The sequence below is a fragment of the Anabrus simplex genome, chromosome 13, assembly GCF_040414725.1.
Source record: "Anabrus simplex isolate iqAnaSimp1 chromosome 13, ASM4041472v1, whole genome shotgun sequence".
Lineage (NCBI taxonomy): Eukaryota > Metazoa > Arthropoda > Insecta > Orthoptera > Tettigoniidae > Anabrus > Anabrus simplex.
Genome location: NC_090277.1, coordinates 63,982,465 through 63,998,619, shown reverse-complemented (window position 1 = coordinate 63,998,619; position 16,155 = coordinate 63,982,465). Strand labels below are relative to the sequence as shown.

The following is a 16,155-nucleotide window of genomic DNA, read 5'->3' as shown; positions in this document are numbered from 1 at the left end:
CGTCGGCAGAAAAACTTCTGGGATGATCCGACACATAAAACATATAGGCCTATTATAAATGTGGAATAGTCACAGAACACCTCTGGCCCGGTCTGAATCACAAGAAGCTATCCTGCAGACGATTGTGAGGCATCCAGGTAGGTCTACATCCTAATAACAGTTATTAACACATATACGGGTTATTCAGCTAAGAAGTCCACCTGAAATAACTCGTGAACAGTTTAAGATACTGGCATTCTGTCTTCACTTTCGTTAATGGTATTAATGAGCTCCTAGTTCAACATATGGTGCTTTCCTAGACTTTTGACAAAATTTAGCGTCACACACGTTTCCATATGAGAATTGCTGATGATAAGTATCAAGCTTACACTTGTAGTTACTGGGACGTCGCACAGCTCGCTGCACACGATAATCAGTGTCGAGAGCGTTGCCCATCTCCCCTGCCGAAAGAATTGGAGCAAAGTCGGGCATTTTAGATTACACGTTCCACTCATGTGTAACGGGGGTTGCATACGTAGCAAAGCACATCTTTCCCGTCTCAAGTTCGAGTAATGCACGCCCCTAATATCCAAGTAGGTGTACATCCTATCTACAGTTATTCACAAATTATGCAGTGTTATTCAGTTAAGATGTCCTCAAATAAGTCGTGAATAGTTTAAGATATTGAAATTCTATTTCAACTTTCGTTAATGGTATTAAGGGGGCCATTGCTGAACATGTAGTACTTTTCCAAGCTTTTGACAAAATTTATCGGCTTACACATTTCCATATGAAAACGTTATTTCACGCAATAACTGCTCATGGTATACTATAAAGTTTACACTCGCAGTTACTGGGACGTGGCACAGATTGCAACACAGGAGAATCGGTCTCGAGATTCTCGCGAGAGTCTCGAGATCCGTGACGTCAGTCTCGAGAGTATCGAGCGAGAGCGTTGCCCATCACTATTGTAAGGAATTATTTCCCCTGTCACCAAAATATCGGTAAACACAAGAGTGATCATATGTTATTGATTGTGGGGTCTGATAACGATATACACCTACCTGTCGAAAGAATTGGAGCAAACTAGCATTTTAGATTACACATTCCACCCATGCGTAATGGTGGTTGCATATGCAGCAAGGCGCATCTTGCCTCGTCTCGAGTTCGAATAATGCACGCCTCTAGTATCCAGGTACGTGTACCTGCAGTACCCGTCAGGTTCTGTACTTACACCACTCATTCGTGTACCTACCAGTGCATACAATGCCAGAATAGGTATCCTTTATAATTATGTTATACTGCTTCAAAATAGACCTCGGTAGAAATGAACGCCCTAGTCCCTTGTTGACACGTATTTACGAAATGGAGAAGGTCCTTGGTTGGCTATTCGCATACTCGGCGAAAACAACATTCAGCTCCCACTACCTGTAGTCCTACGACACGCTGCTCGCCGCGCAATGCGGGGACAACGCTCTCGAGATCTCTCGAAATTTTTCGCGAGAAATAGTGCCTGCGTTAGTCTCGAGAAATCCCGAGAAATCTCGAGACCTCTTCTCAGACTGCCCATCACTACTATTAGGCAGTGCCATATGGCTGATAAAGCAGACATGAGGCAGTTTTTAAAAGTAATTATGATCGGTGGAAAAGGGTAAATAGGAATGGAAACAGACTCTGGGATGGGTTTAAATAAATTTTTGAGGGATGGGAAAACAGGTTTGTACCTTTAAAGGTGGCAAGGAATGTTAAAGACTCACTTTGTTATAATAGAGAATAAAGTGACTAAGAAGGAGATGCATATTGGAAAGAAATAGAGTTAGAAATGGCTGTGGAAGTAAGGAAAAATTGAAGGAACTTACTAGGAAATTGAATCTAGCAAAGAAGGCAGCTAAGGATAACATGATGGCAAGCATAATTGGCAGTCATACAAATTGTAGTGGAAAATCGATTGGTATGTTTTGGTACTTTAAGGCAGAAACCGGTTCCAAGAAGGACATTCTAGGAATAATTAGTAAACAAGGAGAGTGCGTATGTGAGGATCTTCAAAACGCGGAGGTATTCAGTCAGCAGTATGTAAACATTGTTGGTTACAAGGATAATGGATGGCACCTGACTGCCGCTAACCGCTGAGGTCCTCTCCTGATTGGCTCCTTAGTCTACTGCTGTCCTGGGAGCAGTCCTGGGTTGCGGCTGGGTGGCCCGGTCCTGGCGGGCCTGCGTCGTCTTCCTTCTCCTGGTCCTGTGGCGGCGTCTTCTTTCCGGGGGTCTCTTCTCGGCAGGAGAAGATGCCTCGTCCTGATGGCCCTCCTCCCTTCCTGGTGGCCCCGGGGTACCTGCTGGTCCCGCTGTGTTTCCGTCTTCTTCCTCCTCCTGGCTGGTGGCGGTGGCATCGGTCGGTGCTGACACCCGACTGCGTTCCCTGTCGTGTGGGGCGCACGTCGATGTCTGCTGCTCGACAGACACGCTGGCAGGCTGGGCCTAGGTAGCACGCTCCGAACGCCAGGGGGCGTCCTGCTCTACTGGTGTGCTGCTGTCCGCCGTCGGGAGCGTCTTCCTGGATTGCGGACTAGTGATAGGCCTTCCTGGCAGGCCTTCGTCTGCGTGCACCTCCGGCAGGTGGTCCTTGGAGGAGCGGTCTGTGTCCACTTCAGTGCGCTGAGCCGCTCAGCCTGGGTCGCACAGTCGTGGCGCCAAGGGGCGGCATGCTCCACCTCCGTGGTGGCGTCGCTGGTCTCCGGCTGGGTGGCTTGGACTAGGTCGGTGTAAATCGCCCTATGCCTTAGCCTCCTTGGCGTCTGGGTGGTGGCCTCCCTGATCTCCATCTCGGCCCTCCTCCTGAGAGCGCCGGCGTTCACCCCTGGCACGCCGTCCCTTCCTGGTAGATGGATGGCATGGAACAGAGTAGAGAGCTCCTTCTCTGCGTCACGCATCCGCTCCTGGTCGTGATGCCTGATGATGAGGCCTCCTGGTAGAAAGCTCTCCACGGACATTGTCGTCAAGATGATCCTGCCTAGGACTAGGCCCCCGTTCAGAAGGTATTGGGCGCCGCGGCCTGTAGTAGACAAGCAGCGACTCGCACTCCGGGTCTTTGTAGCCCTCGAAGAAGAAAAAGCCATTAGGGGGGTCGCACCCTTCCCTGTAGAGCTCCGTCTTCACCTCGATCTCCGGCGCTTCCTGCTCCAGCTCCGGCTCGGGTTCTGGCGTCTGCAGCTCTGTGTTGCTCTCCGGCGCTGGTGGCACTTAGCGGAAGAGGCTTCGGACCATGAGCCCGAACTCTCTCGCCCATTTTTCGGGCGTCTTCGGTTCCATCTGGCTGCCCTCTCTGTTGTCCACCGTAGTCCTCCTGAAGTAAATCTCCTAAAATAGAAGGTGAGCACTGAGAAGTGCTCAGCTCAGGCAAAAGCTTTTTCGGAAGTGTTCCAACAAGTACAGGTGCCTGACTGGTACTGGGAAGTACCGACCGCCTGACGAGGAGAGATGAGTCAGCGGGAAGCGCATACGTCCTTTCGCTGCGACTGCCAAGCTCGTCCTCATGTTTTGCCTTGAGAAATGGCCCTCCTTATATATACTCAAATCTTGAAGAGAACAGCAATTGTATTACAATGAATATCTCCCTTGGTTTATGTTGGATCACGTCAAAATTGGTAGAATTGGAGATAAAAAGTCGGGCAACACGATGATGTTATTTCCATAATCTAATTATTCTTCAGAGAGAAGTTATTAAGCGTAGAACATTTCGAATGTTCTCTGGCTGATGCAATCTCTCAGCCACAAGGAGGGGTAGCTGTTATATCACTCGCCCTACGTCACATATGAACTGCATGCTGTCACTCGCTGTTGAGCCGGCGCGCAGCGCGGAATTCAAGTTCAAAGTGCGAGGATTTTAGCTTGGACCAGCGTTCCTGGTACATTATAATAGTCAATGCGTGTCTGTGCGTGTTATCTGTATTCAGTTATAACTCGAGATCAGCTAGACATGTTTTCAGTGTTGCGTGGAGGTAGAAATCCCATTTTTGAACTTAAAAGCCAGGAGATTTCCAGTGCAAGTTGTGTGGCCTCTTAGAATGTAGGAAACTGCAAGATTGAAATATTTTTAAAAATGTGATCAAATGGTATTTGTTTTACAAATACTAGAAATTTCGAGCGATTGCAATTTTTCTGCTTAGTTTACATAATTTTAGCCGGCCCGTAGTGTAGGGGCAGCTTGCCTGCCTCTCACCTAGAGGCCCCAAATTTTATTACCAGCCAGGTCATTAATTTTTACATGGATCTGAAGGCTGGTTCGAGATTTAATCAGCCTACATGATTACAATTGAGGAGGTATCTGACAGTGAGATGGCGGCCCCAGTCTAGAGAGCCAAGAATAACGGCTGAGAGGATTCGTCCTGCTGACCATACAACACCTCGAAATGTGCAGGCTTTCGAACTGAGCAGTGTTCGCTTGGTAAGTCATGACCCTTCGGGGCTGTTGCAAAATGGTTTTTTATTACATTATTTTACTTACCTAAAGTGCTTGCTTCCTCAACATGAATTTTCTTATGCACTTTGTGCAGCAGGGACACGTTTTGTACCATATCGTTAATATCCTATAGGAAGATTTAATTTTATTGCTTGAAACTTGGACAGATACTGCAGTTCTTATTGTTTTAATATTGTTTTATGCTGATAATTACCTGCACTCATTTTAGGCTGTTGTTACGATGGGGTTGCCGCTCCCAAGGGCATTTTAGAGCTCTTGCCAGCAATTACTCAGTCTTCCCTTTACATGGGGAACAGATGTCCTTGCAGCTGCAAAGAAAAGGATGTGGAATGCAATCAAGGGAATTAGTGAAAGCAGTGTATAAGAATTGTTCCAGTTGTGTCCAGACTCCGGCGGGGAGAACAGATTTGTTTAGAAACCAAAGTGGACTAAGACTGTCTCCACGTATGTTTATAATGGTTATGGATGAAATTCTAAAGGAAAGAAAGCCAAAAAAAGGAGGAGATATGAAAATATTGTTGTTTGCAGATGACGTAGTGATCTGGGGAGTGCAAATCCAAGTAGAGGCTTTAAATGACAATATTCAGATTCCCTGTCTGCCGCAACTTAAGTACTAATCAAGTACTTGAGAAGCTAAAACTCAAAACTTTCTGCTTGGTGGAAAGAATCCCCACACCACGTCGCATCCCGCAGACCCTATTCTACATTCCTTACTCCCGGCTTTCTCTCGCCCAAAGGTCCTTTTCTGCAAGTTTTCCAGAACACAGATATCTTCCTATTGTATTCTTCCTTCTGTCATAATATGTCTCACTTACTCACTCAGTGTATAGGCTTTTGAGGGACGTGAAGTTCCCGTGCCGATCTCACAATCCTATTCCATCCTTTGTGATCTTGAGCCTGCTCTTCCCAGTTATCAATTTGGAGGGTCTGGCATGCCTTGTTGATCTCCTTCTTCCAGGTGCTTCGGGGTCTTCCTGAAGGTATTTTCCCATTAAGAGATCCCTTGTATAGATCAACTGCTGCTCTGGTATTCTGCATCCTCAGTACATGTCCAGCCCAGCGTAGTCTGTTGGATTCTATCACACCCATTATAGTGTGTTGTTGAGAGAGGGTGTTAATCACATAATTAGATATTTTCTGCCAGCTTTGAGAGATAGGATCAAACCATGGGCCAAGTATTTTTCTATAAAGTTTATTCTCAAAGACTTGCAACTGCTGCTGCTCTTTCTTGGCTATACTCCATGTCTCGGAACCATACAGAAGTACTGGTCGAATGATTGCATTGTAGATAATAATTTATGCATTCTTTGTTAAAAACTTGGAGCCTAATTTAGGGCTCATAGAGTAAAATACATTATTTGCATTCTTATTTCTAGTTTGGTGTTCCTGCTGCCTTCGGTTTTGCTCATCGATTAATACACCAAGGAATTTAAACTACTCTACTCTTTTAAATATATATTTCCCAATCTTCAAAGGCAATCTGTCAACTTCCTCATGATTCGGTCTCTGTACAACCATGTAATGTGTCTTTTTATCATTTACCCGTACACCAATTTTTTCTGTCATTTCCTTTAGTTCCACAAATAACTGCTTAATTTCTAATTCATTGCAGCCAATAAGAACAATATCATTTGCATATGCAAGGACCTTATGTTGTCTCCCCAAAATGATGGCAACAGGTACAAGAGCTAATCTTCTCCAGTGCAATGCTGAATACAAGAGGAGAGAGTGCATCCACTTGTCTCAGGTATGCTCCGTAAGTTGTTATGGGTATATAATACATCTTGTACATAGATACTTTGCTTCCATTGGAACATCTTTTTCCCATAACATGTTTCTTATACTATGATAGAAACAGCTTAAAGCTTGAATCATCTTACTAATTTCAGCCTTCCTGTTAATCTTAAATTTCTACCAAGAGTTAAAACCTGGGCGTGGGCAGCTTATCACGCTAACAGTGCAGACAGAGTAGGAGAGATGATAGTGATGGTATTTTTTTTAAGTTGTTGTAAAACTTGACAACTGTCCCCTCTTAACCATTAAAAGCACAGCACTTCACATATGCAAATGATAATTTACTTAGTCGTACGTTCTCTTAGACAGTTGAGTATTGTTATTTCTGCTTTATTAGTTGGCAAAATTGTGCGTTTATATCTACCTTGCAGATGAACTCGCTAGGTACCGCTGGTGAGGGTGTTTAGGGGTTGTAGTAAGGATGTAAAGAAGAGGGCATATAAGTCTCTGGTAAGACCCCAACTAGAGTATGGTCTCAGTGTATGGGACACTCACCAGGATTACCTGATTCAAGAACTGGAAACAATGCAAAGAAAAGCAGCTCGATTTGTTCTGGGAGATTTCCGACAAAAGAGTAGCGTTACAAAAATGTTGCAAAGTCTGTGTTGGGAAGAACTGAGAGAAAGAAGAAGAGATGCTCGATCTAAGTGGTATGTTCCCAGCTGTCAGCGGAGAGATGGCGTGGAATGACATTAGTAGACGAATAAGTTTGAGTGGCGTTTATAGAAGTGGGAAAGATCACAATATGAAGATAAAATTGGAATTCAAGAGGACAAACTGGGGCAAATATTCATTTATAGGAAGGAGAGTTAGGGATTGGAATAACTTACTAAGGGAGACGTTCAATAAATTTCCAATTTCTTTGAAATCATTTAGGAAAAGGCTAGGAAAACAACAGATAGGAAATCTGCAACCTGGGTGACTGCCCTAAATGCAGATCAGTAGTGATTGATTGTGAAGTAGTGATGAGGATATTCAATTTTACTGAATCAACACATTAATCCGATTCGCCATTCCTATTACATCTGTGTACTGATGGACAACATCAACAGTATTCACTGCCCACTGCTGCCACCAGCTTTCAGATTCAGGTTTCTTCTGCATGGCCTATCCCCCACAGCGGCAACTCCATTAAATAAGATAGTATGCAGAATTAGATGAAACACAGTCATCAATGATCAGCATTTAGGGATGGCACCCAGATGGCAGAAGAGCTTGGAAATGCATCGAACGTTTCCCTTGATAGACTATTCCAGTCACGTATTCCTCATGGAATTCCAGCTTCATGTTTCTACTTTACTTTTAAGTTCCACTCAAGTTTAATTGTCTACTGGTGTTGTTTCATGCCATCTGTTTGGAACATACAACTTGTCTCCTTACTCCCAAGTCCTCCCAACTCTTCTGTTTGGCTGCTCTCAGGGATATGTTGGACTAAACTGATAATGATGAAACAGGAAAAATTATACAGATAGTAAGAAAAAATAATATTCTTAAAAATTCCCTCTGTGATAAATGTTTTTATTAATTGCTAATACACTGAATGTGTGCAATGTTACTTTGAGTGAAAATGTGTGAAAATATTTTTAAAGATCCCATATTCTTTCCGTAGTCTCTGTGTTGGCTTACGTTTCCCTCCAGGGACTGCCTGTGGGTGGCGGTGCTAGGAAACCTCCATGGTAGGCCTCTCCTGTGCCTGTCATGAGCAGTCATTGTTGGCGTTCATAGGTCTCTTGTAGGGTTGCCAGATATCTTTCTTAAAAGCTGGGAAATTCTGTAATCTTTTGCCAGAAATGAGGGTTACCACCACTTCATAGCAATGGAAATTTCGCATTGGTTGGTTCTGTTGTGAAAGACATAACATATTTTTAAAAATAAATTAGCACTACTCTTAACAAATGCCTGGTGCCTTTTCTTGATGGATACTGCCTTTTGGCACAGCCCAGAGCAAAATGTACCTTCTACCAACATGGCAGTGAGTGAAGTAGTACAGCACAATGTTCGTCATAGAGGACTGAGCAGAACGCAACAGCAGTATGAAACATGTCCTATCTCACTGTGTGGATGAAGGAGTACAACAAGAGCATGTTGTCTACAGCAGCCGAGTTTCCGTCTCCAGGTGGTAGTGATTACTTTTTTAAGGGGAAGTACAACTGGGCAACCATCCTCTGTTAACACTCATCAGAGTAGGAAAAAAGGAAAATGGAGAGGGCCGACATTTTGAAAAATGAAGGTATCGGTCAAAGTAAGGCAAGAAAATAAAAGACCCCTAGGCCTTGAATGCTCTAATACAGTACCATCGAGGTAGGAAAAGAACAAGAGTTGGCCAAGGGAGGTTGGATAGGATAGATGCCAGTGAGGAGTCTGGCCAAAGTAAGTGGAAGCAATGCCAGGATTCAGCTAAACGGTCCGTGGTCGCCAACATATGCTCCCCTGGAGCATCTGACCCCAGCAGCAAGGCTCCTCTGGCTTTACACCTTAATTGACACCCATTTCTCATTAAAGTTAAGACCATTTTCTTGCTTGAGAAATCGCTAGTAGCGACAGAGAAATTAAGGTAACTAGAATCTATTATCAATAACATTATAAATTTATCTTCTGGCTTTTTCTTCTCTATAGCACTGAATGATGCACCGAAATGTTAAAAACATAGTCAACAAGTGCATGTGATGGAGATGCAGACACTCACTAGTATCAGCAAGAAGCAGTTTCACTGAATGAGGCTGGACATGGAAGAACCTAATTGAAAGGCACAGATATGTCCAGTAAAGAAGGAGAAAATCAAGATGTCACCACTCGTATCCTCTTTCCTATATTATCCTTGGCTGTTTCATTTCTATTTTCTGTGTTCTCTGAAAGAGTCTGTCCTTCTTCGGTGAAGTTTAGATTGACGAAATGTGAAGAATACGTCCTACAAGTCAGCATTTTGCCCAGGCTGTTAAAGATAGGAACAAGGACAATCTCCACACAGATCTTCTCTCCCCTCATGAATTGCAGTTCTTCTCAGGTCAATATGCTTGTGCACCACCTGTATTTATCTTTATTTCTTCTGTTTTCCCATTTCCTGTGTTTATTGCACACATCCAAGCTGATAAAGCTCTTACTGTTACAGCGATATACTGCAACAATGACACACTTCATTAATAATTTGGTGGATGAAGCAACAGAAACCCTCTGAAAGCTTCCTTTATCCTCAGTGTTGATATGCCATGCCTATCCACTATCATTCCAACAAGGTAGGCTGGTCTTAAGGTAAGATCACGCCAAATGTGCTGCATGCTCTCTACTACTATGCGTGCATGTGAAAAGGCCAAAGGACAGACAAGAAATCTCTACGAAACCCAAACAAGTATGTTTCATATGAGAATCGTCCCGTTTAGTCAGGAAGGAACATGTATAGTAACTCTAAAAACCAATAATGGAAAGGCAATCCCTGTTTCATTAGTTTCTAAGACAAGTGTGCCTGTGAGAACATGAGCTCCATTTCTATCACAAACATCTGAGAGGATTGGTGCAAACAAACTTTCAACCGTGTTATATCCTTCCGCAGCAATACAAATCTAAAAGCAAAGTCATCTCCCTGGGTGGGTTGGAAGGTAGAGTGCTTCTGTTCCATAAATTAACATCATACTGATTTTTGGTGTGGGCTGAGTGAACCTCACGACCATCTACACCTCCACAAGAAGAACTCTTCTTTCTTAAATTTTCTCACTTCCTGACGGGGATACGAACCCACACCATTCTGGGCAAACTGAGCACGGGCAGGTAGCCCCTAGCAATATAAAACCACTTGATGCATTTGAAGGCTACTGGAAGGTGTCTGTCAATTGTAAGAGCAATAAAATGATAGGTGAATAGAAATCATTATTTTATTATGCATAAAATGATCCAGAGTTACATTATTACATTACAAGCAATTCCATAAATTGAAATGATTCGAATTATGATTGAATTCATCATGTCCCATATTGACGTGCATTAACTGATGTAAAATTGGCAGCGCAGATACAGGCTTGTAAGTCTTGTGTTAAGTACCAGTGAAACCCCAACCCAACATTACCATCCAATATGTCCCATAGTTCTAACATGCATTCCTGCAATGGGAAACTGCTCATACAGATGCTTAAGGATAAGGGCAATTGGCCTCGCACCTGTCAAACAAGACGTGATAGATTTTCACATGTCCGTAGATATATAGCCTTGAGATACATTCATATGGAATAACATGTCCAAAGTTCCAGCGGTGGACACCATTCACAGCAATCTGTAGAAGCAAACAAACATCTCTTTTAGCAAGTAGTAACAAAATACTGTACAAAGTTTTATTTTAAAGTGACATCAAATACAGGTGGTTTTGTTTCTCTTGGAATGAAACCCAGGTCAGTGCAGATAAAAAAAAGAGCACCAAAGCACAAGGTAATTAGTGAGACACCAATTGTACCGCTTCATGCAGAAAGGGCCTCAAGCCCACGTGTTGTACACTCCTAAATGCATGTATTCTTGCTGAAAAGGCTTCCTCTCAGTCAGTAAACCAGGAGTCAATGAGCACTATTGAAGGATAAAAGGTCATCAGTCACAGACTCGTGCCCGTTCTCCATAAAACAAAGGTGTTGGTATCTACCTAACAGCAGATGGACACAACAGTAACTAATTATGTATTGTTCACCAAGAACAGATATTCTTCATTTATTGATAGCTGTGCACGGCACACCTTCCCTCTGAGGAGAAACTCTTCAACATGTGCTGGGATTCTGCCGGAGCATTGAGCTAATGTGCAAAAATAACCACCAGCATGTAAGAACATTGATTGCTCAAGCTTTGAGACAGCAAGGATAGGAGATTCACTGCATCTACACCAAAGACCCTAATCGGACCGCTGACATCATAGCCATCATCAGAAATACAGTAGATCCCACCTTTCGCTCTGAAAGAGACTCAAATCAGGCTCAGGATGGGGACCATGCACCATGCTTGCCTTACCTGTCAGCAAAGTACAAAATAACCATCGAACGTTCAGAGGCCTGCTATTCATAGCAAGAGGCACCTTCCCTAGTCAGCCATTGATGTTATTACAAAACTTGAATATTCCATCCTGTGAAATAGAAATACAGTTTCTGAGGGACTCTACATCTCTACCTGAGAGCCTGCAACCCCCCGCTGGAAAGAGAAGTGAAAAACAACATTAACACTAATAAATTTACACCTTTTGATGTTTTTAAGTACTATCAAAACTGTAACTAGATGTAAACGGTCACCCTCATTGGAGGATGGACATTTTATTATTTCTTTAATAAATCTCTCTGTCTAGACTTGTGACCCAAAACTCTTTAACATTTGACCAGGTAATACTTCACGGAGTATCGGCGGTAAAGAGGTAATAATTGACACACATGATTCGCATGACATGGGGTTTTATTGACACCAACAATGAGCGCACAAACAGGCGGTGGTCAGCAACACGTCAATGATGCTGCATGAGTATTAAAGGTCCTGTCGTGTGGAAGGGCGTCATATTCACCTCGAATCACAGCATGTTGACGTTACCAGAAAAAGCATGGTTAATGAAGCTTTATATTGGTGTCAATAAACCCTCATGTCATGCCAATCATGGGTGCATTAGGCCATCTTCAGCTGTCTACAAATAACTTCAACTTAAAATTCATGGATTGAAAGTTGCAAAACATTTAGTATGAAGACGTCAGCACTTCTAGATAATAAATGACAATGATGATTAATTAATATTAATTTAAAGTGTCTTCCGTTCCTTAAAATTGGTTTCACATAAAAATATTTACATTTACTTCATTAAAATTGTTGTTTTGCTTTGTACAAAAACTTCTAGAGTGTTGGAGTTTTAAAATGTAGATGAAATTCATTTAAATGCCAGCCAGACCATTGAGTATAAATCAACTGCCGTTAGGTCATGTTGTGTGATATGAAATCCGGAAGGAAAATGAAGAATTAGTAAGATGAATACTAAAACGAGGGAAGCAAGGTACAGCGAAAGACGAACTGTATAGACAGAAATATAGAAGAAACAGACATAAGCTGTACATGTACTGTTGCTCTAAAATGATATTTTTACAATGTTGAATTGTGGGTGGAACCACTATCCTAGTTGAGAGCTTACAATAATGAACAACTGTAACTGTGAATCAAATTTAATATATCCTATTAGTATTTTAAAATAGATGATTGTGTTAATCTTGACATTCTTTCAACATTTTCACTGTGTGTGTATAAATATTTATGATCTGTGCTGAAGGGGCGTGGGTCCAGAGGATTTTACTGCCCCTAAATGGAAATTGCGCAGTTGAACATGTACATGCTCTGAGCTGAACCTACCTAAAACACATTTTAGATGTGATTTGGGTGATATATTGGTTCAAAATACAGTAGAACCCCGTTTATCCGAAATAAAGAGGGCGGAGCCACTTCGGTTGATGCGCTTTTTCGGATGACCACATTGTAAATATTTTTGGAAGTTAATTGTCGAAATAAAATGCATAAACTCTGTTATGCAAAGGTGCATACTGTATATTAACGTTAAAATATTTACATAATGTCACTAATTGTATAAAATCAGTGATTTTCTAATGAATTTTTTTGGTGCAGCGCTGTCGTTCAGCTATGTCGTGCCACCGTTTAATCAACAATACATCAGCTGGTGTAGATTCATTGCTTTGTTCAACAAAGCGCAAAGTTGAAATAATGAAATATTTCTTTGTTACTATTGAACTGAATACTGTATACGGTAATTGTATTACAGTACTGTAATTAAAGCGTGTGCTACTGTATTTTAATAAAAATTCAAAATCAATCTTACCTCCAGTGCATTAAATCCATCATCTGATTTAACTCGATTCTTAGAACTGCTATTGTCAAGGTCGGTGTTGTCTGCATAATCTTCATGACGAATAATACAGTAATAATAATAATAATAATAATAATAATAATAATAATAATAATAATAATAATAATAATAATAATAATAATAATAATTGCTGCTTGTTCAAGAAAAAATGTATCATGGAACGATCCAGAGGGTAAGAAACTGTTCTGTTCTATGCTACACGTGCATTCTGGCTTAACTCATATTATATAAATAGGGTTCGCCTAGTAGCTCTTAGCACAAATAGCAAGAGAATTAATAACATGGACGGTTATGAACGAGAGGCTAAAAACAAAATTTTAAAATACAATTTTGCCAGATCATTTCGGTTAAGCCGGGTTTCGTTTAAGCGAAGTTCGGTTAAGCGGGGTGCTACTGTAGAATTTTTATTTTCCCAAAAAATGACTGTTTTGGATTAAGGCCCTTTCTGCATGAACTGATTCAATTAGAATATGGTTTGGGTGTGTTGGACTCTAATACCCATAGAATAAGTAAATAAATCAGCATATCTAAGTTGTTAGCCATCTTCTGCATCTTCCAGAGCCTCTTTGAGCAACTCGTCACACCCTTGTCGAACTCGTTCCTTCTTCTGATTTTGATTTGCTCTTTGACGTCAGTACAGATTAGCAATAATTCTTACATCTTTGGACCGTTGACCTAGATGTCAGGCTGCCTTTAAACAACAAGCATCATCATCATCATCATCATCATTATCAATCCTAAACTGAGATGTCTCCCGTTCTTTCTTCTAACTTCCTGGATCAAATCTGCCTGGTGGCCATGATCTTTAAGGCGGTGTCTGACACTGAGGTTAGCTGGTTCGAGTCGCATTCGTCGAAAATTTTTCACCATCAGAATGTTGGCCAGCAGAGTAGGGGAGGGGGTGGTTTACAATTTCTAAACACTAGATTGCGTGTCAAAATCCTGGATTAAATTCCAAACCTCTGTGCAGTACTCATATGGAGTGACGACATATGAGGCTGTTGACAGTGATTCGTCCGTCGGACGGCGACGTTAAGCCTCGAGCAGACCCCTTCGTGCTATTTGACAGGAGTAGCTATGTGCCAGCACCAGGTTTCACCCTCTCCCTTCCTACTATCATATATCATGTCATTCATTTCATCTCATTAAGTCCTCTGATGAGGTTGATGTCAGGAAAGGCACCCGGTCATACAACCCGCCACGACAGATTCATCTCACGTCATACCCGACCTCGTAGAACAACGGGGCAAGGAGTGGACAAACACAAAGAATGCATGGATCACTCTTAGGAAAATCTTTAAAAGATGTCTCATGAAGCTAATAGTCCCTTTGTTGTCAGTAGATAATATGGAGAATTCTACCGCCACCACTGCCACCAGGCTCCCAGGGCCCTCCTCCACCGCCACCATCCCGGAGGCCTTCCCAGTGGCCCGCTCCTCCTCAGCCAGGGGCCTCTTCCAGTGCTGCCAACTTAACCTCACTAGCATTAAATTTGAATTGGTAAACAAAGCCACATGCTTTTTGACAGACAACAACGCATCGCTAACCTTACCGCTGGTATTTTGACGTGCCTAAACCTCACTGCTGCCAACTTAACCTTACTTGCACGAAATTTCAATTGGTAAACAAACCCACGTGCTTTTTTGACAGCCACCTGCTTTTTGACAGACAACAACGCATCGCTAACCTCAGCGCCACCATCTTAACGGGCCTAAACCATAGTGCTGCCAACTAGCGCGAGATTTGAATCGGTAAACAAAGCCACGTGCTAGCTGTTATCCGCCATCTTTAATCAACAGAGCACCGTGCTGCGCTCTTTAGCTGCATATCTTTGAAATGTGGTGGCGGATAATTTGAAAAATGCTTTTCGATAGCAGCCATCTTTAATTGACAGAGCAGCGTGGTGCACCATTTAGCTACATACCTGTGGTGGCAGGCAATTCCACATGACAGCAGCCATCTTTAATCAAGAGAGCGCCGTGCTGCCATCTTTAGTTGAAATGTGGTGGCGGCAAATTCCACGTGCTCTTGTTTTGGATACAAAGTCACGTGCTTGCTGTCATTCGCCATCTTGCAACACAAACCTCAGTGCTGCACTCTTTAGTTGAAATGTGGAGGTGGTAAATACTACGTGCTCTTGTTTGGAAACAAGGCCACGTGCTAGCTGTAAGCCGCCATCTTTAATCAACAGAGCACCGTGCTGCTATCATGCGGGCAATTTCGTCAGCTGTTATCCGCCATCTTTAATCAACAGAACATCGTGCTGCTATCTTTATCGTAGTAGCGGGCAATTTGAAAAATTCCATATCCTTTTCTAACAGCTGATATCCGCCATCTTTAATTAACAGAGCACCATGCTGCCTTCGATAGTTGAAATGTGGTCGCGGCAATTTTTAAAACATTATATTTGACATGCGGCCATCTTTAATCAACAGAGCACAGTGCAGCTGTCATCCGCCATATTGCATCGCAAACCTCAGTGCTGCACTCTTTAGTCGAAATGGGGTGGCGGATAATTTTAAAAATTCTACAGCAGCTATCTCTCGATGCTAACTGCACAAGATGGTGGCTATACATGACTGCTTAAGGGTGCTTACGCAAGATGGCTGCTATGCATAGGTTCTTATGAGACGCCCTTGGGATGCTTGCGCAAGATGGCAGCTATACATGACACCTTGAGACGTCCTAGGGATGCTTGCGCAAGATGGCGGCTGCTCTTATGAGACGGCTTAAGGATCCTTGCACAAGATGGCTTGAGACACCCTAAGGATGCTTGCGGAAGATGGCTGCTGCTCTTATGCAGAAAGCTAGCCTAGAGGCTAACGTGCCGTGCTAGTTCGATTCATTAAATTTGGGGCTTAAATGCAAAATGGTAAATATATCGAAAACGGTGCATCGTAGAGCAAAACGGACAAAATTCTTCCGCCTAATACCCAGGTGCAGAGTATGAGGAACATGATAGCATAAGAAAAACATAGTCTAATGATGAGATCAACGGTTCGGTTTCTACTTAGGCCCTTTGGCATTTGCT

The 16,155-nt window shown here is 42.6% G+C and overlaps 1 long non-coding RNA gene across 1 annotated transcript in view; it reads left to right on the top strand.

Moving 5' to 3' along the window:
* Positions 1-16,155, top strand: part of LOC137502943 (uncharacterized) — a 220,859-nt gene that overhangs the window by 191,999 nt on the left and 12,705 nt on the right. The window contains exon 2 of the long non-coding RNA XR_011018936.1: positions 6,072-6,206. This is a non-coding gene — a long non-coding RNA (uncharacterized lncRNA). The remainder of the gene's footprint in view (positions 1-6,071; positions 6,207-16,155) is intronic.